We start from the raw sequence: 21558 nt of genomic DNA on the forward strand, positions 1-21558 counted from the left end.
TTCTTCAGCTTGGCTGGAGTCTCCTCCTTTTGCTGCCCCTAGGTAACTGGGGAAGAAGCGGTGTGAGGCCCCTTAAACCCGATTATTTTCTTTAACCCTGTTGCTCCTGCTTCCCTTTCCAAGGCAGGGAACAGCTGAGAAGCCAGCCCAGAGGGTCACCCACATACGACCCCCCCTGGGGGCTGCGATGCCCGGGGCTCCTGCTTTGCAGAGGGAGGGGGGAGGAGCTCGGCTCGCCAAGAGTTAAAAGGAACTGAGCTGCATTCCTAGAGAGGACAGGAAATAAGGGGGGGACGAGGTCCTCCCGAGGAAATCCCCCCCCCCCATTTTCTCTCTTGCACGGGGAGATTTTCGTCTCCTCTGCAGGAGCTGCGTCGGTGGCACCTTTGGGATCTTGTAAGTCTCCTCTCTCTTCCCCATAGGGCGCAGGGGGGAGAAGGGGGCAAGTCCCAGGGCTGCCGGGGAGGGGGCGGGGGGGGGAGTTTATCTTCTTCTTCTTGGTCTTCCACGAACACGGTTTTAACAGTGAGTCTGTAAGTGACTGTGGAGGCCAGTTCAGGATCCCCACGTCCTTCCACAGTGAGGACATTGGTTTCTGGGCAGGAGCTGATCACGGTGTGGATTTGCCAAGCGTGCCTTCCTCTTAGCATGCTTCTCCCTTGCGTCCTGAGTTCGAGTGTCTTCAAAGCCCAGGACACCTTTTGAAAAGGTGCCCTCGCAGGCCACTGTTTCCCAGTTGTCAGTGTTTATACTACAGTTTTTTGGATTTGCCTAGAGACAGTCTTTGAACCTCTTTTGCTGATCACCAGCATTACGCTTTCCATTTTTAAGTTCGGAATAGAGGAGTTGCTTTGGAAGACGATCATCAGGCATCCTCGCCATCATTCCCGGACCCCCAGCCCCAAGGCTAAAATCGAAGCCAAGACAGCTAGCGGGATCCATCCCACTCGCTGTCATGGCTTCTTTGCTCTTTGAGGCTCGGGGGGGGATTTTTTTTTCTTTATCCCCCCCCCCAAAAAAAATTTAACTGCGCCCTATGGGCCGGTGCGCCCTATAGGGCGAAAAATACAGTAAATGACATAAATGTGTCATTCCCTAAATGACATAAATGGATATTCAATGAGGAGGGGCAGACCCGTGGATTGGAGAAAAAGGTGGGATAAATATGCCAGAAATAAAAAGGGGAGCCCGTCCATTAGGGGCCAGTTTCGGAGGCGTCTTCCAGGGCAGTTCCACACAGAGGACTTGCAACCACCCCATGGGATCCAGAGCAGGAAGCCCCATGGCCACATCCTCTCTGTGCCAAAGGGACGGTGGCTGGAGCTTCAAGTGGGCACTGCCAGTCCCCGAGGCCACCTGAGGGACCAGGTGGATGCCAAAGAACCTCCAAGCAAGTGGGGCAGGGTGGGGGTTAAGCTATGTAACACCTTCACCACCATCATCATCACCATCCCATTTTCACCCTCCGTTCCCAAGGCAGATTACAACATTAAAACACAATACTGAAAAGAACTTAAAGCCACGTACTATCACAGAATGAAGGGCAGTCCTACTTTTCTTGCTTTCGAGAGCTGTCCTTTGGTCAGGTCAGGATCTGGCCCTCAGAACAAAGGAAAAGGGGACCCCACCCCAGTAGTCTGCCTTGAGAAGAGGGGAGATTCCACGTTCTGGAAAAGGAGAGAGGCGCTGGAAAGAAATGTGCCCTGGCATTGGGGGGGGGGGGAGGGACCCCCACTCTTGCCTTGAGTCCAAACTACACTTGGTACAAATGACTCACTTGTCAATTCTGACCTTCATTCTTTCTGTTTAAAAAAAGAAATTTGAGTCTGGGCTGTGATTCCTGCAAATACTTCTCCATGCTTGTCCAGGGAACCCATTTCTCCTCCTTACTGTGTATCAATTTTATATCAGAAAAATGTATTTGCTTTTTAGAATTTGCCAAAACCTCTCATTAGGACAGACAGAACTTGGCAGAAGACGTAGGGACTCCTTCCAATCTCCTGGAGGTGTCCAGAGAACAGAGATGGATGAGCAAGACTCAGCTGGCCCTGAAGCAGGAAGAGGCCATGCCATGGAAACTGGGAACAGTGGAGGATTCTGGGAAAACTCTGTGAAGAAGGAACTGGGTGAGGAGGACACCCTCTGCTCAGAGGTGCAGAGCCAGCAGCTCAGGCAGTCCTTCTACCAGGAGGCCAAAGGACCCCGAGAAGTTTGCAGCCAACTGTACCACCTTTGCTATCAATGGCTAAAGCCAGAAAGGCACACGAAAGCTGAGATATTGGACCTGGTGATCTTGGAGCAGTTCCTGGCTGTCCTTCCTCCAGAGATGGAGAGCTGGGTGAGGGAATGCGGAGCGGAGACCAGTTCCCAGGCCGTGGCCCTGGCCGAAGGTTTCCTCCTGAGTCAGGCAGAGGAGAGGAAGCAGGCAGAGCAGCAGGTGAGAGAGACTTTCCTCTGGATACTCCCAAGGGGCTCCAAAGAGGAGGGAGAGTATTCCCAAATCATTTCCTAATGGCCCATCCTTTTTTGGAAAGCATCCAAGGAATGATATCGGACAGCCCTAAAGTTTTTGTGTCCTAAGCCATTCCATTTCTAATCTACTTTTTTTGAATCCTTTCTGCTCTTTCAGGGGAAAGATCTGTTAGCAGAAATGGGTCCAGATTCCTCTGAGGCAGAGAAGACTCCCTTGGACTCCAGAGAGAGGCCTCTGGGTAAGGAGGAAGGAGTCCTTTCTCCGTCTGCTCACAAGTTGTGGATTCTGAAGCTAATCTGTGAATTCTTCTCATCTTTGGGGGGAGGTCACAGGGGACCAAGAGCCCGGGGTGTGTGTATTTTTGCACAACTAGTATGTGAAATGGGTACAAACGTCCACATTTAGGTGGCAACTCCTCCTTGTTTGAAGGCGCACCTGTAGTTTTCTTTAGGAGTGAAGCATGCGCTCTTGGCTTCCCACTTACCTTCTTCTCTCGCAGGAGACGGAACGAGGCCAGCAAGACCTGCTTGTCCATCTTTTCTTGGTGGCGGAGGGGAAACTGCCCCTGTGGACCCAGAGCAGGTAGGAGGAAGGAGCCATGTGGGGAGAGAGGATGTCATGGACTGGGGGACACAGAGGAAGGGTGGGAGGAACCACCAAGCAACAAAGGCTCAGGGCCAGGGGAGGGGTGGGGGGACGATGATGAGAGGTTAGAGGGAGAAAAGGAGACTGGGAGGAGAAGGTGTCGGTAGCTGAAGAAGGAACAAGTCTTAGTGAGCAGATGGAGTCTGTGGCAGAGAGCACTCCAGACACAGAGGCAGAAGCGAAGGTAGGGGAGTGAGATGTGGGAGACCAAGAGGCAGAGAGGAATCCAGCTGGTGAAGAAGATTAAGGGTCTCCTAGTCCTCTTGTGACAAGCTCTCCTCCCTGCTGGTACTCCACAACCCAGAGAGCAATGAATACAATAATCTTTAATGTCATTGTCCCATGCAGAACAATGAAATTGAAAAAATCTACATCAGTCATTCAGAAACCAACAAGCCTGCTATCCCAGCCTGATTAACCCCCTAAAGACTCTGATACCCCATAATAAAATACAATAGACTCCCACAGAGACTACCTTATATTGCGTTTAAAACCAAAATTGCATTTGGATAGAAACTGTTTCTCAGGCAGCTAGTCCTAGTCTTTATAACCCTGGACCTTCTTCCAGAAGGCAGAAGCTGAAAGAGATCATTTCTGGGGTGCGCACTATCCGGCGCTATCTCTGCATCTTTCTTATGACACCTGGAAGCATAGATTTGATCCAAGGTGGGAAGAGTGCACCCAATTATTCTTTCCGCAGTCTTTACAACCCTGGACAGCATTGAAGCTGGAGGAGCCGCCTCAGATTGCCTGGGAGAGCCCTGGAGAGGGGGGGGGACCCCATCAGTCGCACATTGGGGGTTTCCCCCTCTCATTCCCCCTGTCGTTGCCCCCTGCACACTTTGAAGTTGTCTATAGGGCTTCAGGAGGGTCCTCCCCACCCGGCAAGAACAGCACAGAGGGACAGAAGAAATGGGATCCTTCCATGTGGCAAACGGGAATGTTTCCATAATGAAATGTGCAGAGAAAGAATCCCATTAAAACGTAATATCAATTAAGAGGCAGATGAAAGTGTAACTCTTGACCTTGATATTGTCTAAGAGGACAACCTTTTTCTTTTAGGGTCCAGTGTGCTTCGAAGATGTAGCTGTCCATTTCACTGATGAGGAGTGGCTGTTGCTGGATCCTGACCAGAGAGCCCTCCATAAGGAAGTCATGGAGGAGAATCGTGGGATCTTGGACTCTCTCGGTAAGGCTCCCTATTGGATCATCCTATCTGTTTTGTAATTCAAGACATCTCTCTATGTGATGAACCTCTGATATTTCGATGGGGCTCAACAGCGCCACCTGCAGCACCTGGGATGCTAACACTCCCACAGCAAACCTTGGATGGATGGCTATTGATTGTTTTCCATGTGTATTTTCTTCCTCCAGTTCTGCCTTTTCAAAGCATGAAACTCAGCCAGATGGCTGGCATAAAAATAATAAAACCATCATCATCATCTTGGCCCCCCCCCCAATATTTTTTCCAGAGTCCTCTAAACTGCCGAGACCTTCTTAAATATAGGCTTCAAAGTGATTCAGGAAGTTGAAGTGGCTTCTGTCAGTTACGGATAGGTAGCCATGTTGGTCTGCCATAGTCAAAATAAAAAAATTCCTTCCTGTAGCACCTTAAAGACCAACTAAGTTAGTTCTTGGTATAAGCTTTCGTGTGCATGCACACTTCTTCAGATACACTGAAACAGAAGTTGCCAGATCCTTCTATATAGTGAGAAGGTGGGGAGGGGTATTACTCAGAAGGGTGGTGGGAATCGGAGATGGGCAGATAGCTGAGATGAGCCTGTTGACGACTCTTAAGGACTGTAATAGGTCTTACAGGAAAAGGCAAGGGGTGAGAAGGTGAGAAATGGCTTAGTCATGTATAATGAGATAAGAATCCAATGTCTCTGTTCAGACCAGGTCTCTCCATTGTTTTAAGTTTGGTAATGAATGGCTTCTGTCAGATGTTTTGTCCTTGGCTGACTAAAGAGACAAGTGACATTGGAGATAGCACAGATCCCATGATTGGGCCAAACAAAATCCATCCCAGAAAATAACCAGGCTTTTTGAATCTCAGGCAGTGAACCCTGGAGGAAGACCTCACATCTAACTCCCTTCAGTTCTTTCCCTGTCACAAGCATTAATTAGCACTGATCCATAATTTGGGACTCCATTGCTTCCTGAGGCTCTAATCTGTTTGTCACTTAGTTGCAGGTGATGAAGAATTGGAGAAGGAGAATGAGGGAGACCACGACAAAAGTCAAACAGTGGGGATGTCATATCCATATTCAGAGTGCGGAGAGATCTTCAGTCAGAACTCCCATTCCACTTCAAATCAAAGAAATCCCCTTGAGAATAAACGCCATCAGTGCTTGGAATGTGGAAAAAGCTTCATTCACAGAGGCCTTCTCAGTGTCCATCACAGAATTCACACAGGGGAGAAGCCATATCAGTGCTCAGAATGTGGAAAAAGATTCACTCAGAGTGCCCATCTCACAACCCATCAGAGAATTCATACAGGTGAGAAACGCTATCAGTGCTTAGAATGTGGAAAGAGATTAATTGACAGACGCCAGCTCACTGTCCATCACAGAATTCATACAGGGGAGAAACCCTATCAGTGCTTGGAATGTGGAAAGAGATTCATTGACAGACGCCAGCTCACTGTCCATTACAGAATTCATACAGGGGAGAAACCCTACCAGTGCTTGGAATGTGGAAAGAAATTCACTCAGAGAGCTAATCTCACAACCCATCACAGAATTCATACAGGGGAGAGACGTTATCAGTGCTCAGAATGTGGAAAGGGCTTCATTGACAGACGCCAGCTCACTGTCCATCACAGAATTCATACAGGGGAGAAACCCTATCAGTGCGTGGAATGTGGAAAGAGCTTCACTGATAGACGCACGCTCACTGACCATCAGAGAATTCATTCAGGGGAGAAGCCATATCAATGCTTGGAATGTGGAAAGAAATTCACCCGGCGCACCCAACTCACAACCCATCACAGAATTCATCAGGGGATAAACCCTATCAGTGCTCAGAATGTGGAAAGAGCTTCATTGACAGAAGCCAGCTCACTGTCCATCAAAGAATTCATGCAGGAGGCAAACCCTATCATTGCTTGGAATGTGGAAAGAGATTCATTGCAAAGGCCAAACTCACAATCCATCAGAGAATTCACAGTGGGGGGAAACGATTTCAGTGCTTGGAATGTGGAAGGAGCTTCAGTCACAGGGGCCGTCTCGCTTCCCATCAATGAACTCACATTGGGGGCAATCTATAGTAGTGGCTGTATACAGATTTAATTTTAGGAGACTTTAGTTCATATGAGGTAATGATTGCAGGTGGGTTCTTTGCCACATCTGGTGCCCCATAGTAATTCCTACTACGTACCCAGAACTGTGACTTGCAAGTCCTTCGCCGAGGTGTTTAATACCTTCTTCACAGTGTCCTTTCTCTTGGCAGATCAAGATGAGCAGGTGACAACAAAGGTTGCAAGGTTTTTAGCTGGGGCAATTAGAATAAGATCCACCATTTGACTATTTACTCAATACCCTTAGAAGTATTTTATATAACTGACTTTTTATTTTTATTTTTTGTATATCATATTGTTGTTTTATTGCTATGGCCGGTGGCTGACGCAAATTAAGATTTATTCATTCCTTCAATAGCTTCTTCACACCATGCCTGGAGAGAGGGATAACAGTGATTGGGCGACACTGATGAGGTTGCTGTCCATGCTGAACTTTCCTAGGAAGGACTTGGTGTAAAAAATGTGATAGTTCATTGAATATAAGATATTAATTTTGATTTTGTACGAAGTGTCCTAGTATGAATTGCATTTAGCCTTTTTGATAGAATGCATTAGGCTTGATTTTTGTATGCCTGCATTTTGTAAAGCTGTGATGTGTATGTTTCCTACAGCTTCCATCCTTATCAGACCCTAGAAGGGCAGGTGATGTTTTGGGAAAGAGGTCTGTGTTGAGCTAGCATCCATGTGAGATCTGGCATCTCTCCTCAAAGGCCTTTGACATGTTTTGGTACCAGGGAAGTAAGATAGGGGATAGAAATGTCAACAGTCCCATGGGAGTCCTGGTTGCCATGGGCATGGTGTCAAAGTGAGACATTTGAGACCCAAATGACCTGGGCACTCTGGGGCATCTCAAGGTAATATCCACATTAAGCCATGCATCCCATGATCTGAGACCTTTATTGATGCAAGTGGAAGAGTGTTGTGGCATTTTATGAGTCTTTGTGTGCTGTGTATATAAACTTTCTTCTAATGTGCCTCCTGGCAGCCTTTTCGAACTATCCGTTCTGCTGAACAACTGGTTAGGAAGGCTGTTCTATTTGAATAAACTGGGTCCCTGCAAGATGTTGAGATTGCTCTCATTCTCTTGGTTCTGAGCTTGTTTCAGGTGTTCCCTTGCCTAGGTAATGGACAGGTGATATGGAAACAAATTCTGATCACACGAGCAATTCACAGACTTTTTATTTTTCTTTCCTCTGTGAGAAGCCTAAGTCAAGGATTCCCTTTCTGCTGTCCTCCTTTGATCATTCACAATGGGCCAAGAGGAAAGAATTGTCTCCACGAGGAAGCAGAGTTCTTGGTCCATCGTGCGCCAAAGGGTGTTGGGAGCAAGAGCAGGACAAGTTTGCTTGCTTCAGGGCAAGCTCCTCTTCTTCATTTACGAAGTTGAGCAGTTAAGCAAACACTCTACTCCTTGCACAAGTGTGTACATACAGACACACAGAGAGAAGCATATTCAAAGCAACAATTGATGTGAAGGGTTGAAATTGCTGTAAAAATATGTTGGTGGTTCGGGAGACCTTACCAGGCTCCTCAATAGTCAGAAGCGAAGCAAAGGCACTTATACAGTGGTCGATTATTCTGTTGCAACCAGGTATACAAGCAGCAAGAGCAGGAAGAGGAAGCCCTATGCACGGCAAGTCTGGGTTTCTTACACCCCTTGGATTGTGGGGGGTCCTAAATGCCATGGATCCCTCATTTTGCAAGATTAGGGGAGTTGCAATGGCGTGGGGTGCAAGAAGGTGGAAGGGTTGCAAGTGAATTCATTTCCCCAACCCACAGAGACCCCGTGGAAAATTATCTTTAGTGACATGACCATCAATTTCTTAGAATAACAGTAGGGCTGGAGATGGGATGGGAACTTCTCTAATCCAAGTTCGAGCTCTTTCTTTGCGGGAGGAAGCGGATCTGTCCCTTCTAGCGCCTTCAAAGACAGGAGAAAGGAGAGAAAGGAAGAGCTAAGGGCAGGAAGGGGTTTAGAAAGGGAATAGCATCTTGCTGCATTCTTCAATAAAATGTTGCATCCCAGGTACAAAGTTCCCATTCTCATTTCCGTCGAGATTGTAAATTGGGAGAAGCAAGGTTACATAGTGACATCTACAGGATACCAGAGAAATAAAGTTTCTACACAGGGATACAAAAGGTTATACACAAATTTATCTAGAGGTTCTACGCGTCACAAGAAGAGTTACTTTGTTTTGGAAAGAAGCAAACACTAAAAGCAAAAGGCTTCATTAGGAAGGAAAAAATAAGAGAGCAAGGCTGAATGAAATGGGGGCGGGGGGGGAGCCTCCCTCGACCTCCGAGTAAAGGTCGCATTGCCTGATTTCTCGCTCGAGGGTCCCAATCCTTTCAAGGTGCAGTTTACACCAAAGTCAAGCCAGGCTGGTGTCGGGAGAGCTTCTTGCAGAGCCCCTCCCACTCTGGGTCTTTCGTGCTCCTCCTGCTTCTCTTTCCAGGGGAAGGGAGAGCTCAGAAGCCGGTCCAGGGGGTCCCCCAAAGAAGACCCTCTAGGGTACTTTCCCAGAGGATGGGGTGCCGCGGGGGAGCGCGCGAAGCTCGGCCCCGATCCAGGCTCCCCAGCGCAGGACCGTCTTGCCGGGCACGCGCGCCTCCTGCTTGGCGGACCAAGCGCCCTCCGTCGACCTGGGCGGGCGCGCGCCCGAGGCTGCTGCTGCGAGGCATCCCCTGGCCGAGCTCCCTCCTGCTCCGAGGCAGGCGCGCTCTGCGTGTGCTCAGAGGCGCGCGCGTGGTGCAGGGCAGAGGGAGTCCCCAGCCCTGCCTTGGGGGTGGCGGAGTCGGCTGGGGAGCCGCTGCCAGCCAGGTGCCCTTGCTGGCGAGGACGGAGCCCCAGCACCCTTCCCCCCTGGCTACCTCCTCCTCCTGCTCGCTGGGGCTCCGCTTTTCGAGAAGCCAGCCGGGAGGGTGCCCCAAAAAAGACCCCCCTGGATGTATGCAATGCATGTGATTCCAGAGAGAGAGAGAGAGAGAGAGAGAGAGAGAAAATCTGAGCTTGGTTTGCTCCATCTTGCAAGAGTTAAAAGGAACTGAGCTGCATTCCTAGAGAGGACAGGAAATAAGGGGGGGAGGACGAGCAAAAGCCCCTCCCACCTCCCAAGGTTCCTCCTTGCAAGGGGGTGACTTTTATTTCCTCTGCAAGAGCTGTCTAGGTAGCCCCTTCTGTCATCTGGTGAGTTTCCTCTCTTTTCTGCCCTAGGGTGCATTGGGGAGAAGTGGGGCGGGGTGTCCCAGGGCTGCAGGGGACGGATCCGTGGGGATTCTGCTCAGCTCCTGCAAGGGGATCCCCAAGCCAGGGCTAAGAGGTTCTGCCCCCCTTCTCTCTGCAAAGCCAGGGAGGCTGCAAGTAGCAGGAGGTCTGCAACTCTTGTCTTGCTCCTTTGGGGAGGGGTCCCTGAGTCAGGAAGAAAAGGGCCTGCAAAGGAACCCTGATGCGATTGAGGAATCAGCCACGTTCCTTAGCCCAGGTGGCAGCCAGATGGAAACATCTGGAGGCAGAAATAAAAACTTGGCCTCTGTGCTAAAGAAAGTCCTTCCATCTCCCAGTGCGCAGTTAGATCCATGGAACTCCCTCCCACAGGAGGAAGAGATGGCTTGAGAAGAGGATGAGGCCCATTCAGGGAGGAGCAGAGGGCTAGCGATGGCTCCAGGCCCCCCAGTGGGAGGCAGCCATGCTTCTGAAGGGGGAGGGAGTTGCCCTCAGAACAAAGACAGAAGTCTGCCTTGAGAACATGGGAATATAGTGCTTGAAATCCGAGTCTGGGCTGTGATTCAGACTCATCCATGCTTGCCCAGGGAATATTTTTCTTCTCCTGACTGTGTATCAATCTGGTAGTAGAAGAATGCATTTGCTTTACAGGATTCTCTGGCACCTCTCATTAGGACAGGCAGAACTTGGCAGAAGACCTAGGGACTCCTTCCGATCTCCTGGGAACAGAGATGGATGAGCAAGACTCAGCTGGCCCTGAAGCAAGAAGAGGCCATGCCCTGGAAACTGGGAACAGTGGGGGATCCTGGGAAAACTCCGTGCAGAAGATCCTGGTTGAGGAGGACACCCTTTGCTCAGAGGTGCAGAGCCAGCAGCTCAGTCAGTTCTTCTACCAGGAGGCCAAAGGACCCCGAGAGGTTTGCAGCCAACTCTACCACCTTGACCATCAGTGGCTGAAGCCAGAAAGGCACACGAAAGCTGAGATGCTGGACCTGGTGATCTTGGAGCAGTTCCTGGCTGTCCTTCCTCTGGAGATGGAGATCTGGGTGAGGGAATGCGGAGCGGAGACCAGTTCCCAGGCGGTGGCCCTGGCCGAAGGTTTCCTCCTGAGTCAGGCAGAGGAGAGGAAGCAGGCAGAGCAGCAGGTGAGAGAGACTTTCCTCTGGATACTCCCAAGGGCATGTGTTAGCAAACTAAGGCCCGGGGGCCAGATCTGGCCCAATCGCCTTTCCAATCCGGCCCATGGATGGTCCAGGAATCAGAGTGTTTTTATATGAGTAGAATGTGTCCTTTTATTTAAAATGCACCTCTGGGTTATTTGTGGGGCATAGGAATTCGTTCATTTCCCCCAAAAAAATATAGTCTAGCCCCCCCCCCCCACAAGTTTGGAGGGACAGTGGACCAGCCCCCTGCTGAAAGGGTTTGCTGATCCCTGCCCAAGGGGCTCAAAAAATGAGGGAGAGTATCCCCCAATTCTCTACTAATTTGCCCATCCTTTTTTGGAAAGCATCCGAGGAATGATATTGGATAACCCTAAATTGTTTGCGTCTGCTGCTCCTTTTCTAATCCTTCTCCCCACTCTCTCTTGAATCCTTGTTGCTCTTTCAGAGGAAGGATCTGTTAGCAGAAATGGGTCCGGATTCCTCTGAGGCAGAGAAGACTCCCTTGGACTCCAGAGAGAGGCCTCTGGGTAAGGAGGAAGGAGTTTTTTCTCTGTTTCGTCACATTTTGTGGATTCTGAAACTAATCTGTGAATTCTTCTCATCTTTGGGGAGAGGTCACAGGGGACCAAGAGCCCGGGGTGTGTGTATTTTTGCACTCTAGTATGTGAAATGGGTGCAAACGTTCACATTTAGGTGGCAACTCCTACTTGTTTGAAGGCTCACCTGTAGTTTTCCTTCGGAGTGAAGCATGCGCTCTTGGCTTCCCACTTACCTTCTTCTCTCGCAGGAGACGGAACGAGGCCAGCAAGACCTGCTTGTCCATATTTTCTTGGTGGCGGAGGGGAAGCTGCCCCTGTGGACCCAGAGCAGGTAGGAGGAAGGAGCCATGTGGGGAGAGAGGATGTCATGGACTGGGGGACACAGAGGAATGGTGGGAGGAACCACCAAGGAATGCAGGCTCGGGGCCAGGGAAGGGGTTTGGGGATAATGATGAAAAAAGGAAGGAGACTGGGAGGAGAAGGTGTCAGAAGCTGGAGAGGGAAGAGGGCCTAGTGACCCGGGGGAGTCTATGGCAGAGAGCAGCCCAGACCCAGAGGCAGAAGCGGAAGCAGGGGATGGGAGGAGAGAGGCAGAGAGGGCTCTGGTTGTTGTTGATATGATAGCCATGTTCCAATATATAAAAGGATGTCACATAGAGGAGGGAGAAAGGTTGTTTTCTGCTGCTCCAGAGAAGCGGACACGGAGCAATGGATCCAAACTACAAGAAAGAAGATTCCACCTAAACATTAGGAAGAACTTCCTGACAGTAAGAGCTGTTTGACAGTGGAATTTGCTGCCAAGGAGTGTGGTGGAGTCTCCTTCTTTGGAGGTCTTTAAGCAGAGGCTTGACAACCATATGTCAGGAGTGCTCTGATGGTGTTTCCTGTTTGGCAGGGGGTTGGACTCGATGGCCCTTGTGGTCTCTTCCAACTCTAGGATTCTATGATTCTATGTTGTAGAGGCATGGGAGACTCCCTACCCTCCTGTGACAAGCTCTCCTCCCTGCTTGTCTCCCACAACTCGGAGAGCCAAGAAGCAGGAGGAGCAGTCTCAGATTGCAAGGGAAGAGCCCAGGAGAGGAGGGGAGTTTGGCAGTTGGGGGAAGGCAGGGACCTTCAGCCCCTGAAAGACCTTCATGGAGGCAAGACCTACAAGAAGTGTTCCTGTGCTCATTGTTGTTGTTTAGTCGTTTAGTCGTGTCCGACTCTTCGTGACCCCATGGACCAGAGCACGCCAGGCACTTCTGTCCTCCACTGCCTCCCGCAGTTTGATCAAACTCATGCTGGTAGCTTCAAGAACACCATCCAACCATCTCATTCTCTGTCGTCCCCTTCTCCTTGTGCCCTCCATCTTTCCCAACATCAGGGTCTTTTCCAGGGAGTCTTCTCTTCTCATGAGGTGGCCAAAGTATTGGAGCCTCAGCTTCACGATCTGTCCTTCCAGTGAGCGCTCAGGGCTGATTTCCTTCAGAATGGAGAGGTTTGATCTTCTTGCAGTCCATGGGACTCTCAAGAGTCTCCTCCAGCACCATAATTCAAAAGCATCAATTCTTCGGCGATCAGCCTTCTTTATGGTCCAGCTCTCACTTCCATACATCACTACTGGGAAAACCATGGCTTTTACTATACGGACCTTTGTCGGCAAGGTGATGTCTCTGCTTTTTAAGATGTTGTCTAGGTTTGCCATCGCCTTTCTCCCAAGGAGCAGGCGTCTTTTAATTTCGTGACTACTGTCACCATCTGCACTGATCATGGAGCCCAAGAAAGTAAAATCTCTCACTGCCTCCATTTCTTCCCCTTCTATTTGCCAGGAGGTGATGGGCCCAGTGGCCATGATCTTCGTTTTTTTGATGTTGAGCTTCAGACCATATTTTGTGCTCTCCTCTTTCACCCTCATTAAAAGGTTCTTTAATTCCTCTTCACTTTCTGCCATCAAGGTTGTGTCATCTGCATATCTGAGGTTGTTGATATTTCTTCCGGCAATCTTAATTCCGGCTTGGGATTCATCCAGCCCAGCCTTTCGCATGATGAGTTCTGCATATAAGTTAAATAAGCAGGGAGACAATGTACAGCCTTGCCGTACTCCTTTCCCAATTTGGAACCAATCAGTTGTTCCATATCCAGTTCTAACTGTAGCTTCTTGTCCCACATAGAGATTTCTCAAGAGACAGATGAGGTGATCAGGCACTCCCATTTCTTTAAGAACTTGCCATAGTTTGCTGTGGTCAACACAGTCAAAGGCTTTTGCATAGTCAATGAAGCAGAAGTAGATGTCTTTCTGGAACTCTCTAGCTTTCTCCATAATCCAGCGCATGTTTGCAATTTGGTCTCTGGTTCCTCTGCCTCCTCTAAATCCAGCTTGCACTTCTGGGAGTTCTCGGTCCACATACTGCTTGAGCCTTCCTTGTAGAATTTTAAGCATAAAATTCCTGTGCTCATTAGGCTTCTTCTAATAAAGAGTTAACTTCACCTACAGTGGGTAAGGCAGTGGGATGGGGCAGCCAGAGTTGCTTGGGGTGCAAACGATGAAACACCATTCAGTGAGGTTTATGTGCTGAGAACAAGGAAGTGCCACCTCACCTTCTGAAGGTCACTAATTTTATTTATTAACTATTGAGGTTTTATTTCTAGATTGAAGGCTAAAATAGACTGTCAGAAGGCACGGGTGGTTGCTCATGAGTAACCAGGCAGGACTCTGACCTGTCTTTTACAGGTTTTATTTAGGTGCAAAACTATTTACAGTGCAGAGCCCCAATGCTCATGTCTGCCTCAATCGCTGGCAGAATCTGGGAGTGCCTCTTTCCTGGACCTTCCCCAGCATAAAAGCCTCGTTACGCCCAGCCTTTTCCTTCCCTCTTTGCACTTTAGACTTCTGCACAGGTGACGGAAGGGGCATGCTTGACCAGGAGCGGTGCTGAGGCTCCCAGCAGCATCCTCTTGTCCTTTCACCTCTTCCCCAGTGGAGGTGGGGCTCTCCTCCTCCCCGGAAGAGGAACTGCTTCGCAAGATTTTCGGAGGCTCCCTGTAACACAACTGCCCCTCTGTTTCCTGCCCCTGTTCCGATGGCAGTTCCCTGACATAGACTTCTGGCCAGGCTTCACGTCCTCATTCACACAATGGGGCTTTCCCCCCTCTCCTCACATGCCCCCCTGTGACCTTGAAGTTTGCTGGGGGGCACCTGGAGGTCTCTCTCTCCCCCCACCCTCCAGAACCAAAAACAGGGAGAGGAGAGAAGGGATCCTTCCATGTGGCAAACAGGAAAACCATGATCTGGAGAAGACCAGGTTCTTTATGTTCATCATTAAAATAAACAATAAAAGGATTCCATTAATAATAAATTTAATAATAATAATTTTTATTTATATCCCACCCTCCCCAGCCGAAGCCAGGCTCAGGGGGGCTAACAACAATAAAATAGTGCAACATTCTAAAAACATTTCATTATAAAAATTAATTAAAATCGAATTGATGGCAACCATAAGCTTAAGTTCTGTAAAGATTGCCAAAGGAGGGAGTCAGGCTGCGCCCTGACCAAAGGCCTGGTGGAACAGCTCTGTCTTGCAGGCCCTGCGGAAAGGTGTCAAATCCACCAGATCGAGGCCACGGCCGAAAAAGCCCTGGCTCTAGTTGAGGCCAGCCTAACCTCTCTGTGGCCTGGGACCTTCAGAATGTTTTTGCTTGAAGATCGCAAGTTCCTCTGTGGGACATACCAGGAGAGGCGGTCCCGTAGGTACGAGGGTCCCAGGCCGTATAGGGCTTTAAAGGTTAAAACCAGCACCTTAAACCTGATCCTGTACTCCACCGGGAGCCAGTGCAGCTGGTATAGCACCAGGTGAATGTGATCCCACAGCGAGGACCCCGTAAGGATCCTCCACGGCATTCTGCACCCGCTGGAGTTTCTGGGTCAGTCTCAAGGGCAGCCCCACGTAGAGTGAGTTACAATAATCCAGTCTGGAGGTGACCGTCGTGTGGATCACAGTGGCTAGGTCAGGGCGAGAGAGGTAAGGAGCCAACTGCTTAGCTTGGCAGAGATGAAAAAATGCCGCCTTTGTTATAGCTGTAATCTGCGCCTCCATGGAGAGGGAGGTATCGAAGATTACACCCAAACTCTTAACGGACGGTGCTGGCACTAATTGCACCCCCGCAAGAGATGGGAGTTGCCCCCTCAATCCCATATCGTCCCATCCCAGCCAGAGGACCTCTGTCTTCGAAGGATTTAACTTCAACCGGCTCCCACGTAACCATCCAGCCACAGCTTCCAAACATCTGGTCAGTGTGTCTGGCGCCGAGTCAGGATGGCCATCCATCAACAGATAGAGTTGGGTGTCATCAGCATACTGATGGCAGCCCAGCCCAAAACTCCGGACAAGCTGGGTGAGGGGGCGCATAAAGATGTTGAAAAGCATCGGGGAGAGTATTGCACCCTGAGGCACTCCACACACCAAGGAGTGGCGCGATGACAATTCCCCCCCAAGCGCCACCCTCCGTCCCCGACCAGAGAGAAACGAGTTCAGCCATTGAAGGACTGTTCCCTGGATCCCCACGTCAGCAAGGCAGTGGTCCAGGAGTTTGTGATCGACCATGTTGAAGGCTGCTGACAGGTCTAGAAGAATCAGCAGCCCCGACCCGCCTCGATCCAGCTGCCTGCGGAGATCATCTGTTAGGGCGACCAAAGCCATCTCGGTCCCATGACCAGCGCGGAAGCTGGACTGGAATGGATCTAGAGCCGATGTTTCATCCAGAAACCTAGGTCGGAGCCAAACAGTACAAGTTAAGGGCATTTGCAGATGACTTAGTACTTGCCTTACAAGAGCCAGACACTAGTACAAAAAGGGTTTTAGACTTAATTCAAAAATTTGGTCAAGTGGCTGGGTTTAAACTGAACAAACAAAAGACTAAGGTTTTGGGAAAAAAATTATCAGTCATGGAAAAGGAGAAGTTTCAGATTGAAACAGGTTTGACGGTGGTTAAGAAGGTGAAATATTTAGGGGTTCATATGACATCTAAGAATTTGAATTTATTTAAAGATAACTATGAGAAATGTTGGTCAGAAGTCAAAAAGGATTTGGAAACATGGTCAAATTTGAAGCTTTCAATGTTGGGCCGAATTGCAGCTATAAAAATGAATGTATTGCCTAGAACAGTGTTTCCCAACCTTTTTTGGGCAAAGGCACACTTGTTTCATGAAAAAAATCTCGAGGCACACCACCATGCCAGATGGGGAAAGGTCACTTTTTACCTATGTAAAAAAAAAAAAAAATAGTAACAGCATAGAAGGTAATGGTAAGCTATAGCTTGTTTAGCTTATACCTAAATCCGACACTGATTGGTCTCCCTTCCAAGGCACTCGAGGTCCCACATGAAAGCGAGCCCCCAGCAAGGCCTTGACGGCCTGCAAGGCGCTTCCCCTTGCGAGTGGGAAACGGACGGGCGGCGGCCCGAGCACGGCCTGGCGCCCTCTCAGCTCAGCGAGCACGACCTGAAAGCTCTGGCCGCCTCCCTGCACGCCCTCCCGGACCTGGAGTACGGCGGCAGCAGTGCACCTCCTTCGACGGGCCCCGACGGCAACCGCGAGCGGCCCCGTGGCGGGCCTCGGCGGCGGACCTCCTGCAGGACAGCTCCGGCTTCGCGCCGGACTACGAGGGCTTCGAGTACCGGGGCGACCCTTACGAGGAGGTGGAGCCGCTGCGGAACCTGCCCGCCTTCGAAGCGTGCTCGCCGGCCTCGTCCGAGTCCAGCATCGACATCTGCTTCCTGAGGCCCGTCCACTTCACCAACGAGCCCAGCAGGACGGAGCGCACGCTGCAGCCACTGCCCAAGAGCGCGGCGCCGACGCCGCAAGCCAGCGGCACCTACAAGCGCGAGGTTTTCCGCAGCAAAGGCAAGCAGCTGAGCCGCTCGCTCAAGGAGTTCCCGCGCAGCAGCGGAGGCGGCGGCGGCTCCGAAGGCATCGCCAGCACCAGGCTGTACAGCACCCGCAGCAGCAGCGGCAGCCGCCTGCCGGCCCCGACGGAGAGGGGCTTCCCGGCCCACGGCGCCCCCTCCGCTGCCTCCCGGAGCTCCCAGCGGCACCACTTCCCACCGCCGAGAGGAGCGGGCGACCAGCCCAGCTTTCTGGAAGTAAGGAGAGCAAAAGGCAAGGGCAAAGACGCTTCCTAGCCATGGTCTAAGCATGCCTATGTGGGGCACGTTACAGCCCCGTGACGTCAGCGCCACGCAGGCAGCCAGGCAGGCAGACGGTGAGAGCCCCGTGCTGGGCGGCCTCTCCTCGCCGCCCCGCCTCTCGCCGCCCGACTCGCCCGCCTCCCTCCCACGGCACACCAGGCAACGTCTAGCGGCACACTAGTGTGCCGCGGAACACCAGTTGGGAAACACTGGCCTAGAATGTTATTTTTATTTCAAACATTGCAAATTCTTGACAAGATGGACTGTTTCAAGAGGTGGCAGAAAGATATTTCGAAATTTGTCTGGCAGGGCAAAAAGCCCAGAATAAAATTTAAGATATTAACGGATCCAAAGGAAAGAGGGGGATTTGCCCTGCCGGACTTAAAACTGTACTATGAATCAGCAGCGTTCTGCTGGATGAAAGAGTGGATGCTCCTCGAGAATACAGATATCTTGGATTTAGAAGGTTTTAATAATGCATTTGGATGGCATGCATATTTGTGGTATGACAAAGTTAAAGTGCATAGGGCCTTTAAAAATCATATTGTTAGAAAAGCATTATATAATGTTTGGACTAGATATAAGGATTTGTTGGAAAACAAAACCCCTAGATGGTTGTCACCTTTGGAGGCTAAAGTGGTGAAAAAACTCAATATGGAGGCCAAATGGCCAAAGTATTGGGAAATTTTGGAACAAGATGGAGATAAACTGAAATTACAGAGTCATGAGAAATTAAAAACAAAAGTACGAGATTGGCTCCATTATTTTCAAATAATGGAGGTATACAAACAAGACAGGAAAATTGGCTTCCAGGTGGAAAAATCAAAATTAGAAACAGAACTGTTAGAACCCAATGTTAAGAATTTGTCAAGAATGTATAACTTGTTGCTGAAGTGGAATACACAAGACGAAACAGTTAAATCAGCTATGATAAAGTGGGCACAGGACATTGGTCATAACATTATGTTTGCTAACTGGGAATGGTTGTGGAACACCGGTATAAAATTTACGGCATGTAATGCCTTAAAGGAAAATATTATGAAAATGATCTATAGGTGGTACATGACCCCAGTCAAGCTTGCAAAAATCTATCATTTGCCTGACAATAAGTGTTGGAAGTGTAAAGAAACTGAAGGTACTTTCTACCACCTTTGGTGGACGTGCCCGAAGATTAAGGCTTTCTGGGAAATGATATACAATGAAATGAAAAAGGTACTAAAATGTACTTTCCCTAAGAAACCAGAGGCCTTTCTCTTGGGCATTGCTAACCAATTGGTGTCGAAGAAAGATAGAACTTTTTTTATGTACGCTACTACAGCAGCAAGGATCCTTATCGCAAAGCATTGGAAGACTCAAGATCTACCCACTCTGGAAGAATGGCAGATGAAGGTGATAGATTATATGACATTGGCTGAAATGACTGACAGAATTCGTGAACAGGGGAAAGAGACGGCGGATGAAGATTGGAAGAAATTTAAAACTTATCTTAAGAAATATTACAAAATTAATGAATGTTAAAATGCTGAGGTTCTTAGTAAGAAAAGGGGATTACAGCGACAAAAGATTAAGTAAAAGAAAAGAACAAATAAGGAACAAATTTGACAAAATTAAGTTTAGGACTTGCTGAAACAATTTTGGAAATTGGGATGTAGAAAGGGGAGGTTTGGGGGAGTCAGAGAAGTGAGGTTTATGAAAAAAGGAGATGAAATTATACATGTTTGTTTTGTCTTTTTATTTGTTTGTATTGTTTATAAAAACTTTGTAAAATCAATAAAAAAATTTATATAAAAAACAACAACAGAAACCTGCCAAGCTGTTCAGCAACCGCTCTCTCAATCACCTAACCCAGGAATGGAAGATATTAAGACATTAAAATATGCATCCATAATCAAAATGTGCAGCAAAACAAACCCATTAAAACAGAACAGCAATTAAGAGGCAGAAAACAACAGAGTAAAGTGTAACAGATCACCTTTATTAGGTCTAAGAGGACAGCCTTTTTCTTTTTCTGTTAGGGTCCAGTGTGCTTTGAAGATGTAGCTGTCTATATCACAGGCGAGGAGTGGGCGTTGCTGGATCCTGACCAGAGAGCTCTGCATCAGGAGGTCATGGAAGAGATTCGTGGGATCTTGGACTCTCTCGGTAAGGCTCCCTATTGGATCATCTTATCTGCTTTGTAATTCAATCTCTCTAGGTGACAAACCTCTGATATTTCGATGGGGCTCAACAGCGCCACCCACAGCACCTGGGATGTTAACACTCCCACAGCAAACCTTGGATGGATGGCTAATGATGGTTTCCCCTGTGAATATTCTTCCTTCTATTCTGCCTTTGTGAAACATGGACAGGCTCCTCTGAACTGCCCAGGTCTTCTTAAATGTAGGCTTCAGATTGGTTTGGGAAGTAGAAGTGGGTTCTGTTAGGGTTTTTGTTTCTGTTCTTGCTTCTTTCTGTCTTTGGTTGACCAAAGATAGGATTGGCATTGGAGTTGGCAAAGTTTCCGTGATTGGGCCTAATAAAATCCATCCCAGAAAGCAGCCAGGCTTTTTGAATCTCAGGCAGTGAACCTGTAGGAAGACCTCCCATCTTCTCAGTCATGGCAGCTAAAAGTAAAGGAAAATGACTCCTGGACTGTTAAGTCCAGTCAAAGGCAACTATGGGGTGTGGCGCTCATCTCACTTTCAGGCCGAGGGAACAGGCGTTTGTCCACAGACAGCTTTCCGGGTCATGTGGCCAGCAGGACTAAACCACTTCTGGTGCAACAGAACACCATGATGGAAGCTGTGGACCTCCCCCCCCCCCATTCAGATGTCAAGGACACAAATATTAGAAGACTGAAGGCAGCCCTGTATCAGGAAGTTTTTTATTCTTGATGTTTTACTATGCTTTTATGTATGCTCTAAGCTGCCCAGAGTGACTGGGGAAAGCCAGCCAGGTGGGGTGTAAATAATAACGTTACTATTATTATATAATTCCCTTCAGTTCTTTCTCTGTCACAAGCATTAATTGGCATTACTCCATTAGTTGGGGCTGCATTTATTCCTGAGGCTCTAATCTGTTTGTCTCTCAGTTGCAGGTGGTGATGAATTGGAAATAAAGAGTGAGGGAGACCACAACGAAATCCACACAGTGGAGGAGCCATATCCATATTTAGAGTGCGGAGAGAGCTTCAGTCAGAGCTCCCATTCCACTTTCCATCAAATTAATCCCATCTGGAATAATACCTATCAGTGCTTAGAATGTGGAAAGAGCTTCAGTCGAAAGGACAGTTTCACTTTCCATCAAAGAAATCATACAGGGGAAAAACCATATCGGTGCTTGGAATGTGGAAAGAGCTTCAGTCGAAAGGACCTTTTCACTAGACATCAGAGAATTCATACAGGGGAGACACCATATCATTGCTTGGAATGTGGAAAGAGCTTCAGTCAAAAAGGCCAGCTCACTGTCCATCAAAGAATTCATACAGGGGAGAAACCCTACCAGTGCTTGGAATGTGGAAAGAAATTTACTCAGAGCACCCATCTCACTGTCCATCAGAGAATTCATACAGGGGAGAAACCCTATCAGTGCTTGGAATGTGGAAAGAGCTTCATTGAAAGACGCCAGCTGAATGACCATCAGAGAATTCATTCGGGGGAGAAACCATATCAATGCTTGGAATGTGGAAAGAGATTCATTGAAAGACCCCAGCTCACTGACCATCAGAGAATTCATACAGGGGAGAAACCCCATCTGTGCTTGGAATGTGGAAAGAGCTTCGTTAGCAAAAGCAAGTTTACTGTCCATCAGAGAATTCATACAGGGGAAAAACCATATCAATGCTTAGAATGTGGAAAGAGCTTTGCTCAACGACATCACCTCATGGGCCATCAAAGAATTCATACAGGAGAGAAACCCTATCAATGCCAAGAGTGTGACAAGAGCTTCAGTCGGAAGGACAGTTTCACTTTCCATCTGCAAATTCATACAGGGGAGAAACCATATCAGTGTTTGGAATGTGGAAAGAGCTTCAGTCGCAGCAGCCAACTCAATCCCCATCACAGAATTCATAG

At 48.8% G+C, this 21558-nt stretch overlaps 1 long non-coding RNA gene across 1 annotated transcript; it reads right to left on the minus strand.

Moving 5' to 3' along the window:
- Positions 1-7113: 7113 nt before the first annotated feature.
- On the minus strand, positions 7114-9322 carry LOC310712943. The gene is made up of 2 exons (XR_014529025.1): positions 9258-9322; positions 7114-9226 (listed from the first exon to the last, which is right to left on the minus strand). It is a non-coding gene; the product is annotated as an uncharacterized lncRNA (long non-coding RNA).
- Positions 9323-21558: the final 12236 nt, after the last annotated feature.

The sequence above is a fragment of the Podarcis liolepis genome (genome assembly GCF_965112155.1).
Source record: "Podarcis liolepis genome assembly, chromosome: 7".
Classification (NCBI taxonomy): Eukaryota; Metazoa; Chordata; class Lepidosauria; order Squamata; family Lacertidae; genus Podarcis; species Podarcis liolepis.